The 21,667-nt window shown below is 40.9% G+C and overlaps 1 non-coding gene and 2 pseudogenes across 1 annotated transcript; 2 read left to right on the top strand and 1 right to left on the bottom strand.

Annotated features, from left to right (window-relative positions):
* The first annotated feature begins 146 nt into the window (after positions 1-146).
* On the top strand, positions 147-21,511 carry LOC112087564 (annotated as a pseudogene).
* LOC112087562 lies at positions 735-20,118 on the bottom strand (annotated as a pseudogene).
* On the top strand, positions 13,137-13,243 carry LOC112087674. Its single transcript, XR_002900220.1, has one exon. It is a non-coding gene; the product is annotated as a small nucleolar RNA R71 (small nucleolar RNA).
* Positions 21,512-21,667: the final 156 nt, after the last annotated feature.

Raw genomic sequence — 21,667 nt, 5'->3', positions numbered from 1 at the left:
GTTAAGTTACGTTGTTTGTCGCTTGCACAGACATTGTTTGAAGAAAGATCTATGGATTTTTTAGGATTTAATCGATCCAAAAATGGTTATTTCCTCAATCTCTAAAATTTTATATCCTCCACCATAGCAAAAGGTTAATTGCTGCTGTGGCTGAAATTGTGAAAAAGAGAACGTTCAAGAAGTTTTCTTTCAGAGGAGTGTAAGAAATAAATTTAGAGAAGACAAATATTGCAATATAAGAAAATAATTTGAGACATAGAAAAGGTTTTGTAAAAGTGGATTAAGGAAAAAAACAAGAAGTAGAGGCGTGATGGTCTCTTTCTTTAATTCAAAATATCTTCCGCAGTGTGGCAGGGCGTGATTTTCGAGATCAACATTTGACTGCTCGACGGCAGCGGCGATGCGTGAGGGATATTTGGTTCTCCTTCACACACTTTGAACTATGTTATAAGTGTGTCTATAGTATATGACTTTAAATTTCCTAAAACCATTGATATGGGATTTGTGATGTTCCTCATACAGTATTTTAATTAGCTTTAAAAGGCTTATTTGTATTCACATTTAACCAACTGTAAAAGCTTTGGGCTTTGTAATTATTTGGTCTAACAAGGAGTTGATCTCGATGCTCTTCTCGACATGCCTACCGATGATCTTGTTAAGCACTTCGATGCTCGTGTTCGCAGAAGTTATTAGAGTCTTTGAACCACAAAAGATTTTGTCTCGGTTTTGTACATCTAAGGCCGGAACTGATATTTTGGAAGCTTGAAACAAAATAAAAAACGGGGTCACTAATTTTTTATCATAAAAAAATATTTTAAATTAAAAAAAACTTTAAAAAAGGCAAAAGTACTAATGATACACAAATAATCCAAAAAAAAATTAATAGCAATCTATGGATTTCGAAAAAAAGTCTTCTCGCATTTTTTCCCGCAAAATTATTGATCAAACTTTGATAGTCAAGCTTTCCAATCATATCTCTCTCAATCATTGCCAAAACATTCAGTTTCTCTTCTAACATACTTGACCGCAAGTAAGACTTTATTAACTTCAGCTTGGAAAAACTTCTTTCAACCGAAGCGGCAGAAACTGGAATAGTTAGCATCACTATATATGCAATCCACGTAAACCATGACCTTCAAATCTTCTTAAAAAATCTAACACTTCAACAGCTTTCTTGATCTCACTTGGAAAAACATTTCTTAGAATTCTGATCTCTAGATATAAATGATATCCATCAACGTCTGAATTGGCACCATGTTTAAGAGAAGATTCAAGGTTGATATATTTTGCCTTCAAACTATCATCAGTTGCCAATTTGAGCTTATGTAGATCAAACAAAAACCCAAAAGTTTTTTCATACTCTTCAAATTGTTCAAACCTTATTTGAAGAGATACTATAGCTTGATCGACGATTCTCAAGAAAAAATCAATCTTAAACTCTCTTCCTCGCTTAGCATCTCAGATTCATCATCTCTTTCCACTGCTTCATCAAAATGCTTTTTCCTTTTAATAATGCGCTTTCGTTTCACTGAAAAGTCTGGCTTGATATCCATACACTCTGCAATAATCTTAGCTTCTGCTTTTGCTTTTCCAAATCCAGTTTCTCTATATTTTTTCAGAAACGATACTAACCCTTTCGATTGAACAATAGCATTATCAATATCAATATGCTCTGATTGCATCGTCTTACTTACGGAATTGACGGCGAATAGAAGATCATATAAAATAACCATACCAAATAAGAACTCAAACCCTACAATTCCATGAGTTTCGCTTGTGGCAAGAGCTTCGGCATCGCTACGAGCTCCAGGATCATCACAATTTTCTGCCAAATAATCCAAAGCATCTCTTATTTTTGGAGCTTGAAATCGAATTGCTCGAACACTATCAACGCGACTTTCCCAGCAAGTTTCTGATAGTGCTTTAAGTGTGAGACCTCCTACCATCTGCTTGAATAGCTCCCACCTATTAAGATGATGAAAACAAAAAATATATTCGTTGAATGATTCCAAAGAAAGCAATCGCTTTTGAAGATGATTTAGCCATATCAGAAAGTACCAAGTTAACACTATGACAACGACAAGGTGTATAAAATGCTCTTGAATTGATGTCAAGCAATATTTTTTTGTACTCCTGATACGATCATGGACCTGGAGGACGACCCAGACAAGGGAATCGAGGTTCTGGAAGCACATTTGGCTGTACCGGATGGACCTATGACGCGATCCAGAGCTAAGAAGCTGGCAGGGACGGTTCAGGCTGTACTTAATGGGATCAAGATCGGACCAGGCGACCCAGCATCACCCAAGATTGTGACCGTGCTCATGAACGACGGCTGTAACTAATCTGGTCCGGGTGATGTCTTAATACTCTTTTTCCTTACACCCGGGTTTGTCCCAATGGGTTTACCGGGTGGGGTTTTAATGAGGTTAAGTCCATTACCCATCTCTCGACCTAGGTTTGTTTGCGGTCTGGTTCATGGGTCGGCAGCGCAAGAGTCATTTTCGGCTTGGCAATTCAAGAGTCAGTCCATAGCTTATTTATTTCAGTCAAAGACTTTATTAATTTTTCTGTCATTTTCGAGTTTGTCTCTTGGACTACTCCGCCTGCTATATAAAGGCTTGTACCCCTTCTCATTTTCGCCATTCACTTATCAAATAAAACTGAGATTTCTCCTTTGTTCTTTTTGAACTTTTCGATTCCTTAGGTGGTTAGCCTCTTGAATCATTTCGGTTTATCAAGTTCAATCCATAGAACTTGACGCAGCCTTCGCCTGCAAAGTTTAAGTTTCCGTTAGTAGTAATTGGGGCTTAGGGATTTTCGGGAATCCATTTCCCACGCCCTAACATCCTTTTACCGGCGAACTCTTTCTCTTTGTTCCACCCCCTTGTTCCAAGTTATTCTCCGCGAGTTTGAGCCTAAGGATTTTCGGAATTTATTCTCACGCCTTAGCATCTGCTCCGAGATCCAGCTGAAGTCAAGGATCTATCCATCCGATACCGACCAAGTATGTGCCGTTCTTTGGGAATTCGTATCAAGTGGTATCAGAGCCACGCACTTGAAGAAAGCGGTATTATCTATCTTTTTGTCTTTTCAAATTCCGTCTTATCCTTTCTTTCTTTTGTAATTCCAGATCTATTTTTTTTATAAAAAAAAAAAAAAAAAAAAAAAAAAAAAAAAATCTGTGGAAAACCAAAAATCTTTTCTATCTATCTTCTCTTTTCTTCATAATCGTTTGATATTCTGAATTGGTTTAGAGATCTACATCGAGTTTTTGATTTAGTTCCCTTAGAACCGAGGAGAGTCTCTTGAGTGTTTGTGAGATCCTTAAGAGAGTTGAGTGAGACACCGAGTGAAACACTTTGCGAGAATTTTTGTTAACTTGTTTGTTTGTTTTGCGAGGTATTATATGTCTTCTAGCGACGATCCATCCTCTATTCGGTCAAAAGAAGTGAGAAAAGTCACTATGAACCATTGGCTGGACCAGATTATTCGGCTGCTGGATCACATGAACCAGCGTATGGAACGGTTGGAAGTGGATCAGCCCAGACGGGACAGAGGAACTAATCGCAGTGACCAGGAGGACCCAACCCGGAGGGAGAGAAATCATAACCGGAATGAGTTTGTCGCAGACAACCCATTTTACGCTGACGGTCATACCTCGGGTGGTAGTCAGGTACGACCCAGGCGCGGCCGAGAAGATAGACGTGGTCAAAACCATTTGTCAAACCACGGTCATGAACGAAACAACCCAGATCCAACCCGCGGTCGTAACCGGGGCGAGGCTTGACAAGACCGTAAAGATCAAGGCCGGGGACACTACGAACCTGAACCAGTCCAAGCCCGAAACGACAATGACCTTGGAGGCATGAAGCTGAGGGTCCCATCTTTCTATGGTACAACCGATCCAGACGCGTTCCTTGAGTGGGAAAAAAAGATCGACATTTTGTTTGGTTGTCAGAACTTCTCAGAAAGAAAGAAGATCAACTTTGCCGCCACCGAGTTCCATGGATACGCGGTAGACTGGTTGGACCAAGTTGTTACCAACCGAAGAAAGAACGGTGACCGACCGGTCGAAACGTGGGACGAGATGGCACGAATGATGAGACGCAGATTCGTACCAAGCCACTACCAGCGGGAGTTACACACTCGACTCAGACGTTTGACCCAGGGATCCAAGAATGTTGAGGAGTATTATCAAGAGATGGATCGGCTAATGCTGAAAGTCGATACGGTAGAACCGGAGGATGCGACAATGGCCCGATTCTTGAGTGGCCTCAACCGTGATATACAAGACCGTATGGAGCTGCAAGACTATCGGGACATTGGTGAGATGTTCCACAAGGCGGTACTAGTGGAACAACAGCTGAAACGCAAAGGCACCAACCGACCCGCATATGGTTCCAGTTCGCGACCTACAGATAAGCCGAGCTACCCATCTCGATCTGACGCTAAGCCCAGGTCGGATTCCAAACCCAGCTCTTCTGCACCCGACTTCAAAGGAAAAGCCGAGGCTACACCGGCTAGACACTGCGACATTGAATGTTTTAAGTGTCGAGGTAAAGGTCATTATGCTAATAAATGTCCGAACCAACGAACCATGTTGCTTCTTGACTCAGGTGAAATCGTGTCCGATGGAGAGGATACTGGACCGATTTATGACGATGAGGAAGATGAGGAACGAGTAGCAGAAGGTGAATTGCTCATTGCCCGGAGAGTCCTACTAGCTCAGGAACCCGTAAAAGAAGAAGATCAGCGCGAGAACCTATTTCATACCCGGTGCTTGGTAAAGGGTAAGGTCTTCAGCCTGATCATCGATGGAGGCAGCTGTACGAACGTGGCAAGCACTACAATGGTGGAGAAACTTGGCATGGAGACACACAAGCACCCGCAGCCTTATAGTCTTAGGTGGCTAAACAACCAAAGGCAGCTGAAGGTCACCAAGCAGGTCTCGGTTCCATTATCTATCGGACGGTACGAGGATGAGATCATGTGTGATGTGTTACCAATGGAAGCTGGTCATATCCTTTTGGGCCGACCTTGGCAGTATGACCGCAAGGCCATTCATGATGTCTTCTCCAACAAACACATGTTCGAACACCAAGGCTGCAAGATCACCCTAGCGCCTTTGTCTCCGCAAGAGGTCTACCTAGACCAGATCAAACTCGAGCAAAGCTACAAAGGAAAAAGCGTTGTGAGTGACCATCTAAACACTTCCACTAAATCTGAGAGTCTGAGAAAAATCCCAGAAACGGCCTTAGAGAGTTAACCCGTGAGAAAAGAAACTCTTTTTGTGAGGCCAAGTGAACTTAAGCACGCCGTGCTTACGAGACAATCCTTTGTCTTTTTAATGTTTAGAAATGCTTTGGCTAGCCTTACTGACCATGAGCCGGATCTTTCGAGCAGCGTTTTGCCTCTTTTGCAGGAATACAAGGACATCTTTCCAGAAGAAAGCCCAAGTGGTTTACCTCCCACGCGGAATAGAACATCAGATCGATTTTGTTCCTGGTGCATCCTTGCCAAACCGACCCATGTATCGGACCAACCCTGTTGAAACAATGGAACTACAGCGGCAGGTCGGAGAGCTGATGGAGAAAGGACATATACGAGAGAGTATAAGTCCTTGCGCGGTCCCGGTCTTACTTATGCCAAAGAAGGATGACACTTGGCGTATGTGTGTTGATTGTCGTGCAATCAACAATATCACGGTAAAATACAGACATCCCATTCCTCGTTTGGATGATATGCTTGATGAACTTTGATGCGTGCTCGCTACGTGAGGGAACAAGTTTTACCCTTAACAAAACAAATGAAAGCCGCAAGTGCACAGCTAATCAGTTGTAGTATTTAGAGATCGAATCCACAGAGATTTGTGTGTCTGGTGTTCTTCTACGGTTTTAACTTTATGTCTAGACTAAATTGGTTTTAAAGTTGTTTTTCTCGAATTAAACTAAGGCAAAAAAAAGTAAATAAATCTATCCTAAAAAGCAAGTAAAGAAATCGAATAAGGCAATAGAACAAGTAAAATATCGAATGAAAGACTAATAAGGCAAGTAAATATCGAATGAAAGGTAAATAAAGCAAGTAAATAACGAACTAAGGAAATTGAAATGCAGGTCTAAGAAAAGCAAGTAAAAATCGATGGAATTGTAAACTATTGCTAAAAACGCTGAGCTTTTGGGAACTCTAAGAGATCATAATCGGTTTTAACACTAAGGTAGATAGATTGGGATTGACGGATAACAATATATGGGTTCTAGAGCTAGAGTATGGCGGTATGACTACGTCACTGTCGTGATCATAACCAACTGTTTCTCGCAACCCTGACCAGTAGGTTTCCACTCTGGCCCTGGAAGGGAGAGAACGCAAGAGCTGCACAAGACTCGTCAATACTCACGATCTCGCCGCAGGTAGGTTTCCACTCCTACGGAAAAATCGCCTGTTTCATTCTAGGGCTGATACTTAATGAAAACTTTCGCAACACTAACTATCTAGATCAGATACTAGGTGATCAATCAAGCATACATGCAATAAGAACAAGAATAATCAGAGAACAGGTCGAAATCCCAGATCTATAAACCTAGATGTCTTAATCGATTATGAGAGCCCCTTTCGGGAACCCTAAGCCCAACTCGGGATCTACTCAGACATGTCTGAGTTCGACATCATCATTGGTTTTTATAAAAGTAATGAAAAACAGTAAAGAAAAGAGATAAAGAAAGCTTCTCTATTGAAGAACTCAGACTTGAACAATCTTCTTCAAAAATCTCATAAAAACGGCTAAAGGAAAAGGGTTTCTGTAAAGTATGTAAAGCTCTCCTAAAAACGACCTAAATGACATGTATTTATAGTCTCCAATACTCCATGGTCTCTAGGGTTCCGGAATTGAGGCTGGGAATGACTTTGGGCTTCAGATAAGTGGGCTTTAAGTCGGAGGTTGAATGCCACGGTCGGGAGTGTTGTGACCGCGGCAATTGGCTTGTTGGCCGCGGTCGGGAAGCTTCTGACCGCGGCAAATAGCTTGTTGGCCGCGGTCGCGTGAGTTGCTGGCCGACTCCGCGTGGCTTCGGGGCTAATGGAATATCTTGAGATCCAACCGTTGTAATGTCTCCAAACCAAGTGCATTTGAAAGCTGGTTGATTCTTCTATAAGTTGTCCAATTTTGAGGGTGATCAGACGGTGAGAAGGTCTTCGTCTCTCCATGAGAGTTCTGACGGTCTACATTTATCCAAAAGAGTCTTTTTGTTCCATTTTGTGCCTCTTTATCCCAAATTACCTGAAAAGTCTTTTAAAATCCGAAAACATAGAAATCCTTTGAAAACCTTTGAAAACGGAGTAAAAACACCTGTAAAAGATATTAAAATGATCCATAAAAATGGTCAAAATTCGGTGTTATCAACTCCCCCAGACTTAGTCTTTTGTTTGTCCTCAAACAAAACAAAGGCTAAATCTCGGCGAGAGGTTTGAAAACGCAGGAACTAAACAAAATTTCAGAGACCAAACTTCTAGACCAATATCAATCAGTATGCATCAATCGGGAATAGCCTAGAAAATTCTCAATAGCAATACAGGCATAACTAGTCCGTTAATCCGTCATGCAGATATCTATGCACTAAGATCTAACTTCTAGTCAACTAGCTCTTAACATTCATTAAAAATCTCGGTGGTTCTCATCAAAGAAAATCTAGGCAATGCAATCTAGGCTAGGTGTAAAGAAAGATTATTTTAGGGGTATGGCTTAAAGTGTTTAAGGGTTACCTGAAGATCTGGAGGATGCAGGACATTATGCAAAACCGCAAGAGAGAGTGAAGCTGTTGGTATCCACAGTTTTCAGTCACTTTTTCTCGACATAGATTTGTGGTCTTCTTCCTCAAGTTCTCTCCAAATTCCCCCAGACTTAGATTTTTGTAAATTTCAAAACAATAGCTCCTTAAACGAATAGTGGTTGCTCATTGCTACATAAATTTCGACAATCTAAGACTCATTAGGCTTTTTGTTTCCCTTTCTCTTTTCACGTTTTTTTTTTTTAGAGAAAGGGAACACCTTTAGATATAGAGTCTTAGAGAGCACGAATTTACCAGTTAATATTTGTCTTGTAAAGCTTTATTATGTTTCTGATACTCTTCCTTCCCAATTCCATTCAGTCTCTTTTGCGAATGACTGAAAACTGCGTCGCTCCTCTTCTCTCCGACATTTTTGCACATATCTGCTGATATAAACTAAAGAGAGAATGCATGAGGATTGAAAACAAAGGTTTTGGGTTTAGGGTATGGTACCAGATAAAGATAAACTGGTCATCTAGGACGACAAAGAGTGGTAAAAATGATGGTAAAAGACGTCCTAGATGTGTATGTCGATGCCTGCCTAAAATCAATGATGAGAAAATTAGATATCAATATTAAGTCCAAATAAAATGAGCTAGTATATCCTGTTAGAAAGAATCTCCATGAATAGAAGTCCTCTGGTGGGAGTTCGTAGTGCAAGTACTCTAGCTACCGCCTAGTCTAGTGCTAACCACAAATGAGCTATCATGCATAGTGTAGAAGTGTGCAGGTCTAAATCATCATAGTTTTGCGTCAAACATTCCTGAAAAAAAAATACTTAATGTCGAATAGGTTACATATTAAAATTTAAAAAGTACTTGAAATTTAAAAGCAAAGGCAGGAAAATAATTAGTACGGATAGACATCCTCCCCCAGACTTAAATCACACTGTCCCCAGTGTGAAAAAGTTGGTGAAAGGATGGTGAATAAAAGCAAAATAAGATAAAATAAGATAAAAGAAAAGAAAATGATGATAGAACCGTGATGGTAGTGAAGTGCTGATCAATCACTCATCCTCCGAAGTGTCGTCTGCGAACTGGTGCTGCTCCTGTAAGAAGGTGACAACGCGCTCAAAGCGTCGTCCCTGTCTCTCAACTCTGCGCTCCAGATCGGAATGAGTGTGTGATGATGTGGATGATGAGGCGTGGCCGGTCAGAATGGATGGCTGAAAATGAGTACGGGCCGCAGCTGCATCACGCCTCGCCTTGGCCACTATGTACTGGCCAATGGTGAATGGTAATCGAGGTACGGATGGCAGAAAATCATCGGATTCCGGAGTCCATCGAGGGCGTCCTCCGTTGCACAATCTCGAGATAGATGATGAAGGTAAGCGGACTCGGTGCTCCTCAGTGCCAGTGCAATACTTGTAACCAAACCTGTTTGGATCGAAAGCGGCACGAGAGATAGTGTGATCGCGAGAGAGATAAAGTAGATCATACCAGACATCGGGAAGTGGATCATCAGATGAGAAATCGAATCCTACAGCCTGTAGTATCGCTGTAATAGCACTCTCGAAGGCTGGAGTAGCGTCATCGCAACCATGTAAATCATGCTTCACCTTTACCATATTCTGCAATATGATCCAGGTAAAGCAGGCAAGTCGTGGATCATCCATAAACGGAATCTGAAGTGTAATGAGCTCAGTCTTCAAGACACCTCCCATGTTGGCTCTAGAGAAGATCGTGTGTGCTAAAAGTTTGTGCACAACTCTCACTGCTGGGTGGCTAAGAAGGGCTGACTTAGATCTCCCACTATCGTAAGCTCCATTACCCATCTCTCTCCATAGGTTAAGATCAGGTTCATCTTCAAGGTAGATGCCATCAGTGTACGGAAGCTTAAGAGCTTCACAAACCCCGGAAATGGTGAGAGAATAAGGCTGTCCGCGGATGGAGAATGACAAGATGCCATCTGATGCTCTGGGGTTCCTCCTCTTCATGTGGTGGAGTGTGACAGTCGCAAAAAGCTCACGGACTAGCTCAGGATAAGTCGGAAGGTTCAGCTCCAAGTAGGGTCTCAGCTTAAGTGCATCGATGTACCAGATCACATCCTCTCAGATTCCAAGCATCTCGAGTGTATGATAATCAATGCAAGGCGTGGGTTTGATGTTCAGCTTCTTGAAACGCCTTGCATAGTCCACTCTCGGGTTCGTCTCCCTCCCAATGTATCGAATCTGTTGAGGCTCGGGAGGTGCTCATGTTTCTCTTGAGTGCTGGAGCAATCTCATCACATAGCTTCTTCTTCTCGGTCTGGCTTGGTTCAGCATGTACTCTCCTAGAGTAGCATCGTCGGGAATGTCATCGGAGCTGCCACCAGTTCGGCGGCTCCTTCGGGATCTGGTTTCATCCATTTTCTGCAAAATGAAATGATTCTTGGGAAAAGAGTGAATTTGGAAGCTAATTTTACCACATTAAGATCTGTTATACTAATACTAGTATAAAGAGATTAATTAAAATTATTAGCAAACAGAATTGATATTAAATCAGAGAAATCAAGTAGTTCATGACTAAATTCGGATTTTTGATGTTCTCAACATAGAAATCTTCTAAAAATCGGTTTTTATGAGCAATTTCCATGTGAATTCTAAAGATTACCCAATACTAATCACAAATCACACAAGACTAAATCAAATTCATCAATTTTGCTGTACCAAATTCGATTTTTATGAAGCATGTAGAATCCAAATTTCAAAAATCTCAATTCCTCTTAAGCTAGGTGCTAAAATCGATTTTTAGATAACCTAAATGGATAATCTATCATTCTTGAGCTATTTCCACCATCAATAGACCAAGATTCTGGGTTTTTAAAGAAAACCCTAAGTTCAAAATCGAGTAAGAATGGTGAGTTTGAGGTTCATACCTTGCTGGAAAGAGAGAATTGATGGCAGAATTGAAATCAGCTTTGAAAAAGAGTGAGGTTTGAGCCAAAAATCTTTTAAAAAGCTTAAGAATTGAAAAATGTGTTCTTTCTCCTAAATCTCTAAGTCTTTTGGAAGAGAAGAGAAGAAAGAGTTTTGATCCAAAAAGTTTGTTTCTTTTCTTTAAAAAGCGTTTTTGAAGCAAAAACGGAAAATTTCTGGAAATTTTTAAGTTTACGAGAACTTACCTTTTCTTGTTTGCACATTAGGAAAGTTTAAAACTTACGGAGGATCTTTTCGGGTTTTACCGGGAACATTTCAGGAAATCCCGGGAATCACCAGGCAGAACCGAGAAACGGCAGAAATCCGCGGAACCATCTCAACGACCAACGGCCGCGGTCAGGAGACGCGCGACCGCGGTGGATGAAGGCTCGGCCGCGGTCACATTTCCGGCGCCGCGGTCGATGCACTCTTGGCCGCGGTCAGGTCTGTTGCGACCGCGGGTCTTCCTCCTGCGGCCTATTATCCAATCTTCTCGTCTTTACCGGGCTGAGCAGCTAAAGACCTACCTTTTTCTTATTGGTTTTTCTAATTTTCTGATTTTTTTGTGTTTTTTTTGTTTTATAAAATACCTAATACTTAAAAAGAAAAAGAAAGCATAAACTCTAAAAGGGAAAAGAAAATTAAAAGAAAGAGTACCTAAATGGGTTGCCTCCCATTAAGCGCTTTTGTTTTAAGTCGTTTAGCTCGACGTAAGCATGAGGAATCAGGCTGATTTTAATGGCACTCCACTTGATGTGCCTTTATCACTTCCGGTTAGTGGAGGTTTTACTTCTTCTCCTTGAAGAGAAGTTTTCTTACCTTTAGTCTTCTTTCGGACTTTAATGTTGTTCAGAACCATTTTTGTGTTTTCGATCAGATCCTGGATCTGGTCCTCACTAGTTTCTGTTGCGTCCGGTGGAATGATGATCTTGATCTTTGCAAAAGCTTTCGGCTTCTCCTTTTCTTTCTCTTTTGGCCTATTTCCTTTGCTTGGAAATTCATCTAAGATAGTAGGATAGTACCTTTTTCTGTCCACATTGAGGAAAACAGCATGCCGGTTTGCGTGATCGATAATTGCTCCTACTGTAGCTAGGAATGGTCTCCCGAAAATGAGTGGCCTCTCCTTGTCTTTATCCATCTCCAAGACTTGGAAATCTGCTGGAACAATCTTATCTCCCACTAGAACTTGTAGATCATGAATCGCCCCTTCAGTATCTTTTTGAGATGAATCTCCAAAAATAACCTTAACCGTCGATGTTCTTAAGGTTTTTATGCCCAATTTTTCGGCAAATGCCTTAGACATGATGTTGACATTGGCTCCGGAATCGCACAAGCAGTCTGTAAACTTGATTCCTGAAATGAACCATTGGAAAACAAAATGTCCCGGATCATCGGCTTTGGTAAGCCTTTGAAACGGTGATCGTTCGGGTACCTTAAACGGTGGCTGCTTGGGATCGATATCCTTGTACAGTGGTACAAAGATCGGGGTTTCTTCTTTCTTTCCATCGGTTCCGGACTCTTCTTCGGGCAATGTGGTTATGGCGTTGCAAAACTTCTTAGGGTTATCTTCAACTCTTCCTGGAAGAACTCCACTTTGCCTCTTCATAGAGTCGGCTGTTTGGGCAACCTGCACATCTAACTTTTTTACGTGCGAAGATAAAGATTCAAACTTACCATTTAGATCATTGTACATGCATTCCACTTTCACGTTCACGTCTTTAGATGCTTTTTCGTTCGTCATAACGAGTTGTTGGATTGACTGTTCAAGTCTACCGATTTGTGAAGCTAGCTGGTTCGTCGTGACTCCCTGCTGTTGTACGAATTGATTGTTAAAACCCGTACCTTGGTAGTTATATGGCTGTCGCGGTTGGTATGGTACTATTCCTCCAAAGTTTCCACCTTGAAACTTGTTTTGGAAGGATTTCTGCTGAGGTGGGTAGTATTGATCTTGAGGATTCTCCACATTTGGATTGCGGTAAGAGAGATTGTTGTAATTTGCATTCCGGAAGTTGTTGTTGAAGTTGTTGTTGGAGCGATTTTGGTATGGCACCAGTGTTCCTACGTAGTTCACATCTTCTTCTTGAAATGCTTGATTAATGTGATCGATATCACTAGGTCCTTCCTCTTCTGCGCCATTGTTGGTTTCACAAGCATGGATTGGGCGATTGTTGCTCCTCAGAAGCTGGCTCACCATGTTCTTCAACTCGGTTATCTCCTTGTTGTCTGTTCCGGCTTGCTTCATCGATCGATCATATTCAGGACAATCATTGCTATTGGCTTGAGCCAAATTTTTGATGAGGGCTCTTCCTTGAGTTATTGTCTTTTGCCCAAAATCTCCATTGCTAGCTGTATCAAGTGAAAGTTTGTATTTTGGTTGCAAACCTCGATAAAATGTGCTCAGCAGGCTTGATCCATGAAATCCATGATGAGGGAAATCACGTTCATACTCCTTAAAACGTTCCCAAGCTTCATAGAAAGATTCAGTTGGCCCTTGTTGAAAGGTTGAGATCTTCGTTCTCAGATTGTTCGACCTTGACTTAGTGTAGAAGTGGTTCAAGAAAGCATTTCTACATTCTTCCCAATTAGTAATCGATCCTGCAGGCAAAGACTTCAACCAACGGTGAGCTTTATCTGCTAATGAAAAAGGTAACAACTTACACTTTAAATAGTCAGGTGGAATTTGGTTTGTTCTCATCATGCTGCAAATTTCTTCAAAAAGCTCGATATGGTCCATTGGGTGCTCAGAAGGAACTCCATGGAACTGGTTTTGCTTCACCAATGAGATGATTTGAGGCTTGACTTCAAACTCATTCCGGTTTGGAAATGGTACTTGAATCGCAGATCGATTCTGAAAATTTTGAGTAGGTGCATCAAAGTCAGCTATGCGATGGTTTCTGGCTTGTCTTCGGTGTTGATTTGCTGGCGGAATGGGGCGGTGAATGCGTTCATTCGGCTGCATTGCTGGGTGGTCACCATCGGCTACATTGATGGGTGGATCAAGGTCTTCACGTCCTTCTCTCTCTCGGTTCTGGTGGTTTCTTGGAAGAACCTCATCCTCCTCTCCATCTTGTCGAGCATGATCACCTTCTATGCGATCATTCTCTTCGTTTTCTCCATGTTCGGACCCTTCTTGGTCCATATTTAAATTTCGATTGATAGGATCTCCAGGCTGGTCGTCGTTGGCCATTCCTTGCGTTCGTCTAAGTCTTCGAAGTTCTCTTTCGTGTCTGTCTATCTCGTCTAAAATTGGAATATCTCCTGCAGGTCTACGCCTGGTATTCATGCAATTCAGAGAAAGACAAAAGAAGGGAAAGATAGTTCAGAAAAACTTTAAGAAAGAACTAGGGATCAGGTGTCTAGAACAGAAGTTAAAACAAGAAAAATAGCAAAAGGCAGCGAAACAAATCCCCGGCAACGGCGCCAAAAACTTGATGCGTGCTCGCTACGTGAGGGAACAAGTTTTACCCTTAACAAAACAAATGAAAGCCGCAAGTGCACAGCTAATCAGTTGTAGTATTTAGGGATCGAATCCACAGAGATTTGTGTGCCTGGTATTCTTCTACGGTTTTTAACTTTATGTGTAGACTAAATTGGTTTTAAAGGTTGGTTGTTTTTCTTGAATTAAACTAAGGCAAAAGAAAGTAAATAAATCTATCCTAAAAAGCAAGTAAAGAAATCGAATGAAAGGCAATAGAACAAGTAAAATATCGAATGAAAGACTAATAAGGCAAGTAAATATCGAATGAAAGGTAAATAAAGCAAGTAAATAACGAACTAAGGAAATTGAAATGCAGGTCTAAGAAAAGCAAGTAAAAATCGATGGAATTGTAAACTATGGCTAAAAACGCTGAGCTTTTGGGAACTCTAAGGGATCATAATCGGTTTTAACACTAAGGTATAGATTGGGATTGACGGATAACAATATATGGGTTCTAGAGCTAGAGTACGGCGGTATGACTACGTCACTGTTGTGATCATAACCAACTGTTTCTCGCAACCCTGACCAGTAGGTTTCCACTCTGGCCCTGGAAGGGAGAGAACGCAAGAGCTGCACAAGACTCGTCAACTCACGATCTCGCCGCAGGTAGGTTTCCACTCCTACGGAAAAATCGCCTGTTTCATTCTAGGGCTGATACTTAATGAAAACTTTTGCAACACTAACTATCTAGATCAGATACTAGGTGATCAATCAAGCATACATGCAATAAGAACAAGAATAAACAGAGAACAGGTCGAAATCCCAGATCTATAAACCTAGATGTCTTAATCGATTATGAGAGCCCCTTTCGGGAACTCTAAGCCCAACTCGGGATCTACTCAGACATGGCTGAGTTCGACATCATCATTGGTTTTAATAAAAGTAATGAAAAACAGTAAAGAAAAGAGATAAAGAAAGCTTCTCTATTGAAGAACTCGGACTTGAACAATCTTCTACAAAAATCTCATAAAAATGGCTAAAGGAAAAGGGTTTCTGTAAAGTATGTAAAGCTCTCCTAAAAACGACCTAAATGACATGTATTTATAGTCTCCAATACTCCATGGTCTCTAGGGTTCCGGAATTGAGGCTGGGAATGACTTTGGGCTTCAGATAAGTGGGCTTTACGTCGGAGGTTGAATGTCGCGGTCGGGAGTGTTGTGACCGCGGCAATTGGCTTGTTGGCCGCGGTCGGGAAGCTTCTGACCGCGGCAAATAGCTTGTTGGCCGCGGTCGCGTGAGTTGCTGGCCGACTCCGCGTGGCTTCGGGGTTAATGGAATATCTTGAGATCCAACCGTTGGAATGTCTCCAAACCAAGTGCATTTGAAAGCTGGTTGATTCTTCTATAAGTTGTCCAATTTTGAGGGTGATCAGACGGTGAGAAGGTCTTCGTCTCTCCATGAGAGTTCTGACGGTCTGCATTTATCCAAAAGAGTCTTTTTGTTCCATTTTGTGCCTCTTTATCCCAAATTACCTGAAAAGTCTTTTAAAATCCGGAAACATAGAAATCCTTTGAAAACCTTTGAAAACGGAGTAAAAACACCTGTAAAAGATATTAAAATGATCCATAAAAATGGTCAAAATCCGGTGTTATCAAACTTCACGGATCTTGTCTTTTTTCTAAGATAGATTTGAAAAGTGGCTATCACCAAATAAGGATGAAAGAAGGGGACGAATGGAAAACAGCCTTTAAGACAAAGCATGGGCTTTATGAATGGTTGGTAATGCCTTTTGGCTTAACCAACGCTCCTAGCACTTTCATGAGACTTATGAACCATGTCTTGCGGTCGTTCATTGGCGTTTTTGTCGTTGTGTACTTTGATGATATCTTAGTCTATAGCAAGAACTTGGCCGAGCACTTAGAGGATTTGCGGTTAGTCTTAGAAGTGCTTAGGAAGGAGCAATTGTTTGGGAACTTGAAAAAGTGTACTTTTTGCGCGGATAGTGTTGTGTTCCTAGGCTTTGTTGTAGGTGCCAATGGGATCCAGGTCGACGAAGAGAAGATCAAGCGATCAAAGACTGGCCAAGTCCCAAAACGGTTGGAGAGGTCCGAAGCTTTCATGGCCTGGCCGGTTTCTACCGACGGTTTGTAAAGGACTTCAGTACCATAGCAGCGCCTTTCACCGAAGTAATCAAAAAGTACGTTGGTTTTAAATGGGGCACGGCACAAGAAGAGGCGTTCCAACTCCTTAAAAACAGGCTAACTCATGCACCTCTTATTTCTTTGCCTGATTTTATGAAAACCTTTGAAATTGAGTGTGATGCCTCTGGTGTATGTATTGGTGTGGTTCTAATGCAGGAGAAACGGCCTATTGCCTACTTCAGTGAGAAGCTTGGTGGCGCGACCTTGAACTATCCCACCTACGACAATGAGCTTTATGCCTTGGTCCGTGTGCTCCAAACCTGGCAACACTACCTCTGGTCAAAGGAGTTTGTGATTCATACGGATCATCAATCTCTTAAACACCTCAAGGGCCAGCATAAACTGAATAAGTGGCATGCCAGATGGGTGGAGTTTATTAAACGTTTCCGTACGTGATCCAGTACAAACAAGGAAAGGAAAACGTTGTGGCCGACACCTTGTCCCGCAGATACACCCTGATCTCGACCTTAGACGCCAAGGTCCTCGGTTTTGAAATGATTAAAGAAGCCTACACCTCTGATCCAGATTTCCAGGAAGTTTATCAATCCTGTTCTAAATTTGCCACTGGAAAATATTTTCAGAGTGATGACTTCTTGTTTTATGAAAACCGCCTTTGTATACCTAATGTCTCCCTTCGTGATCTGCTTGTTAGAGAAGCTCATGGCGGCGGTTTGATGGGACACTTTGGAGTGGCCAAGACTCTTAGTGTGGTCCAGGATCATTACTTCTGGCCGCATATGAAAAGAGATGTGGAAAGAATTTGTGGCCGATGCATCACCTGTAAGTATGCGAAATCCAAAAGCCAATCCCCAGGTATGTACACTCCCTTACCCATTCCTAGCTCTCCTTGGACGGACATTTCTATGGATTTTGTGTTAGGATTGCCAAGAACTAGGACGGGTCGGGATTCTGTCTTTGTTGTGGTCGATAGGTTCTAAAAAATGGCGCACTTTATACCTTGTCATAAGACTGATGATGCGTCTAATGTGGCTGATTTGTTCTTTAGAGAAGTGGTTAGGTTGCACAGAATGCCTAGGACTATAGTTTCTGACCGCGATGTTAAATTCCTTAGTTATTTTTGGAAAACACTTTGGTCAAAACTAGGTACTTAGTTATGCTTTTCCACCACTTGCCACCCACAGACCGACGGCCAAACCGAGGTCGTTAATAGAACCTTGTCCGCACTACTTCGTTCTGTTATTAAAAAGAACCTTAGGACGTGGGAAGAATGTCTACCACATGTAGAGTTTGCTTATAACCATGCGGTTCATTCTACTACATTGTTTTCCCCGTTTTAAATGGTTTATGGTTTTAACCCTCTTACTCCTCTTGATCTTACGCCTTTACCTTTGTCTGAGCGTGTAAGTATGGATGGGAAGAAAAAGGTCGAGCTTGTCAAGCAGATTCATGAGAAGGCCAAGCAGAACATTGAGAGAAAGACCGAGCTTTACAAGAAGCATGCTAACAAGGGCCGGAGCCAAAAAGTGTTCGAACCCGGCGATCTAGTATGGGTCTATTTGAGGAAGGACAGGTTTCCGGAGGAAAGAAAGTCCAAGTTATTGCCTCGTGTGGATGGTCCCTTTACGGTCCTTGAGCGGATCAATGACAACGCCTATAAGATTGATTTACGAGGTAAGTACTTAGTCAGTACCAGCTTCAACATTTCTGACCTTATTCCCTTTGTCGCAGATGGACCAGACTTAAGGACAAGTCCTTTTCAAGAGGGGGAGGATGATACGATCATGGACCCGGAGGACGACCCAGACAAGGGAATCGAGGTTCCGGAAGCACATTTGGCCGTACCGGATGAACCTATGACGCGATCTAGAGCTAAGAAGCTGGCAGGGACGGTTCAGGCTGTACTTAATGGGATCAAGATCGGACCAGGCGACCCAGCATCACCCAAGATTGTGACCGTGCTCATGAACGACGGTTGTAACTAATCTGGTCCGAGTGATGGCTTAATAATCTTTTTTCTTATACCCGGGTTTGTCCCAATGGGTTTACCGGGTGGGGTTTTAATGAGGTTAAGTCCATTACCCATCTCTCGACCTAGGTTTGTTTGCGGTCTGGTTCATGGGTCGGCAGCGCAAGAGTCATTTTCGGCTTGGCAATTCAAGAGTCAGTCCATAGCTTATTTATTTCAGTCAAAGACTTTATTAATTTTTCTGTCATTTTCGAGTTTGTCTCTTGGACTACTCCGCCTGCTATATAAAGGCTTGTACCCCTTCTCATTTTCGTCATTCACTTATCAAATAAAACTGAGATTTCTCCATTGTTTTTTTTGAACTTTTCGATTCCTTAGGTGGTTAGCCTCTTGAATCATTTCGGTTTATCAAGTTCAATCCATAGAACTTGACGCAGTCTTTGCCTGCAAAGTTTAAGTTTCCGTTAGTAGTAATCGGGGCTTAGGGATTTTCGGAAATCCATTTCCCACGCCCTAACATCCTTTTACCGGCGAACTCTTTCTCTTTGTTCCACCCCCTTGTTCCAAGTTATTCTCCGCGAGTTTGGGTCTAAGAATTTTCGGGATTTATTCTCACGCCTTAGCATCTGCTCCGAGATCCAGCTGGAGTCAAGGATCTATCCATCCGATACCGACCAAGTGTGTGCCGTTCTTTGGGAATTCGTATCAACTCCTTTGTGTTTTCCCTTTATATTAGATCCATTGTCGTAGCCTTGCCCTCTCACATCATCAATACTCGAATTAAGACCAACCAACGTTGAACAAAGCAACTCAAAAAGCCCTTCTCCAGATTTATCTGCAACTTCTAAGAATGTCACAAAGAACTCTTCAACTTGTGTTTTAGACATGGAGATATCCACACATCTGATAATAAGACTCATTTGTTCTTTATGACTCATATCTGGAGTGCAATCGAGAATAACCGAGAAATACTTGGCTTCTTGAATTTTTTTGATGATCATAGATTTGACCTCAGACCCTAGCATAACAATCAACTCATCCTGAATAGTGTGGCTTAAATAGTGATAATGAGTCTCACCTTCTTTAACATGTCTGATATGTTCTCGCATGACTGGATCAAACTCTCTAAACGATTCAACGAAACTCAGAAAGTTTCCATTGTTTCTTTGACCAAACTTTTCATTAGTCCCACAAAAGCTAAATTTTGTTTAGCAAGAGCTGTCACCAGTGAAAATATTCTCAACAAAACCTCCCTCCAATGGGTTTTGTCTCTATTAATTTCTTCTTGGAGACTCTTATCAATCGTCTGATTCTTCTTTAGTCTTAATTCTAATTCCATCCACTGACTCATACACAAAATATGGCAATGACTTGTTTCATGTAAGTCGTATCCTGATATTCTTTCAATCATTGAACCCCTTGCTTGACAACTGATTAGCATCTTGATCTCGAGCAAACAACTTGCAGCAAAAACAATATGCTCGGTCTGATACTTTTGAATAAAGTAGCCAATTCCTGTCCTGTTTCTCTCCATTTTTCAACTCTCTTTTATAATACTTGCAAGAAAAATGCCAACCATCATCATTTTTTGAAAATACGTAATTCTCATATGCTCTTTTCATAGGACCTTTTTTTACTAGATAATCTTTCAAACTCTGATCAATTATTTTCCAGCTTGCAGGATCACTTCTATCCAAAAATCTCTCTTGTTATTGAGTGATCAAATCATCTTCTTCAGATATCTTCTCTTCTTCCTCTGCCTTATCATTCTCTAAACCAGTAGGATTTTCATCACAAACTTCACCACCCTCATCCACTTGAAGAGCTTTTGATCTTTTAACAAATTTCCACATAGAATTTGTTTGAGACTTATCCGAATTTTCTTTTCTTCTCTTCTCTCTTTTCTTTTGAGCTCCTGATTTACACTTTGTTTTTCGTATTGAAATTCCTAGAAATTTCATGTTAAAAAAAAAATCAAAATTCCAACTCTAAACAGAATAAGAAGGAATCTCAATTTTTAATTCTATTGTTAAAAAATACTACCTGACATTGCTAGATTTTGATTGTGATTAAAATAGAAATAATTGAAATAAATCGATTTGAGAAACTGCCAACCAAAGCTTCTGTGACTCGTCGGCCTAACTAATATTATACTTGTTGGATTTTGTCAAATTTGATAAATCTCAGGTGGGTTATTTTTGGAGGCCCGTGCGAATTATAAAATCTAGAGCAACATATTCTATTTATATAGAAAATTTAGAAATTTCTTTCACTTTAATTGTCATTGTGGACTTTAAAAAGTTGTTTTCTATAAATTTTTCTTTTAATTATTTTGCTGAGTCTTACTAGAGTCGAAATGTGCCTAAATATTTGGTTGAAAAAAAATTATTTTTTGGTTTTATGGATTAAAAAAAAAATTATGGATTGGATTTTAGTTGAAAATTTGAGGAGCTTAAAACAAATGTTTTATTGGATTTGACCCAGATCCGGTTCTGTGTACATCTGTGACTTTGTTCCTGAGACTGATCGGTCACTCTTATGCAAATTGTTTTTATAGATTCTCTAGAGGATTGACAAGAAAGCCAATGGCTTTGATCAAGAAACTGCGCAAAGCGGTAAAACCCTCTTAGTCACTAATTAGATCTTTTTTAATTTTTACGTATCCACATCTGCTTCTAGGAAAGTGTTTTAATTTTGTGCTAATTTCGATATACATTTCTCTATGCACATATACATTCTTCCCTATGCATTTAATTTGTTTTTGATCTTTGCGACCAAAATGGCTTTACACACTATGACACTAAGGAATGTTTCGAGTTCAACGTCATGTATATCTTTGTTTGATATAATCAATGTACCCATTTTCGTGCTGATGTTATTGTATCTCCATTTCTATGCATATATTATTGCTTCTCTATATACTTTTGCTCGTTCTTTATGATCAAATGGCTTTATAATCACTAAAAGATTATGGCTTTTCTATGTTTTGAGCAGAGGAGAGATGCACCAGCGGGTGAGAAGCCAGAACCAGTGAGAACCCACTTGAGGAACATGGTCATTAACTTATTGTGCCTGAAATGATTGGAAGCATCATCGGTGTATTCAATGGAACGACTTTTAACTAAGTGGAAATTAACCAGAGATGATTGAGTTCTCAATCTCATATAAACCGATTCAGCACGGTAGGCCTAGGCCTGGTGTTTGCATAGTGCTACCAACTCCTCCAGGATTATCCCTCTCAAGTGAATAAAACTCTTATTCAGAGTCTTACGTTCTCCTCCAACTCCAAAATTGAGTCTTCCTTTCTGTTTTTAGAAGATTTTTGTCTCTGTTTTCTGTAATCTTACTCTGCTTCGACTCTCTCTTCTTTATATATTTGTTTATCTAAATTCTTGTTCAATG

This window comes from Eutrema salsugineum, unplaced genomic scaffold (genome assembly GCF_000478725.1).
Source record: "Eutrema salsugineum unplaced genomic scaffold, Eutsalg1_0 scaffold_17, whole genome shotgun sequence".
Classification (NCBI taxonomy): Eukaryota; Viridiplantae; Streptophyta; class Magnoliopsida; order Brassicales; family Brassicaceae; genus Eutrema; species Eutrema salsugineum.
The sequence above is the reverse complement of the archived record's forward strand: the minus strand, read 5'-3'. Positions and strand labels throughout refer to the sequence as shown.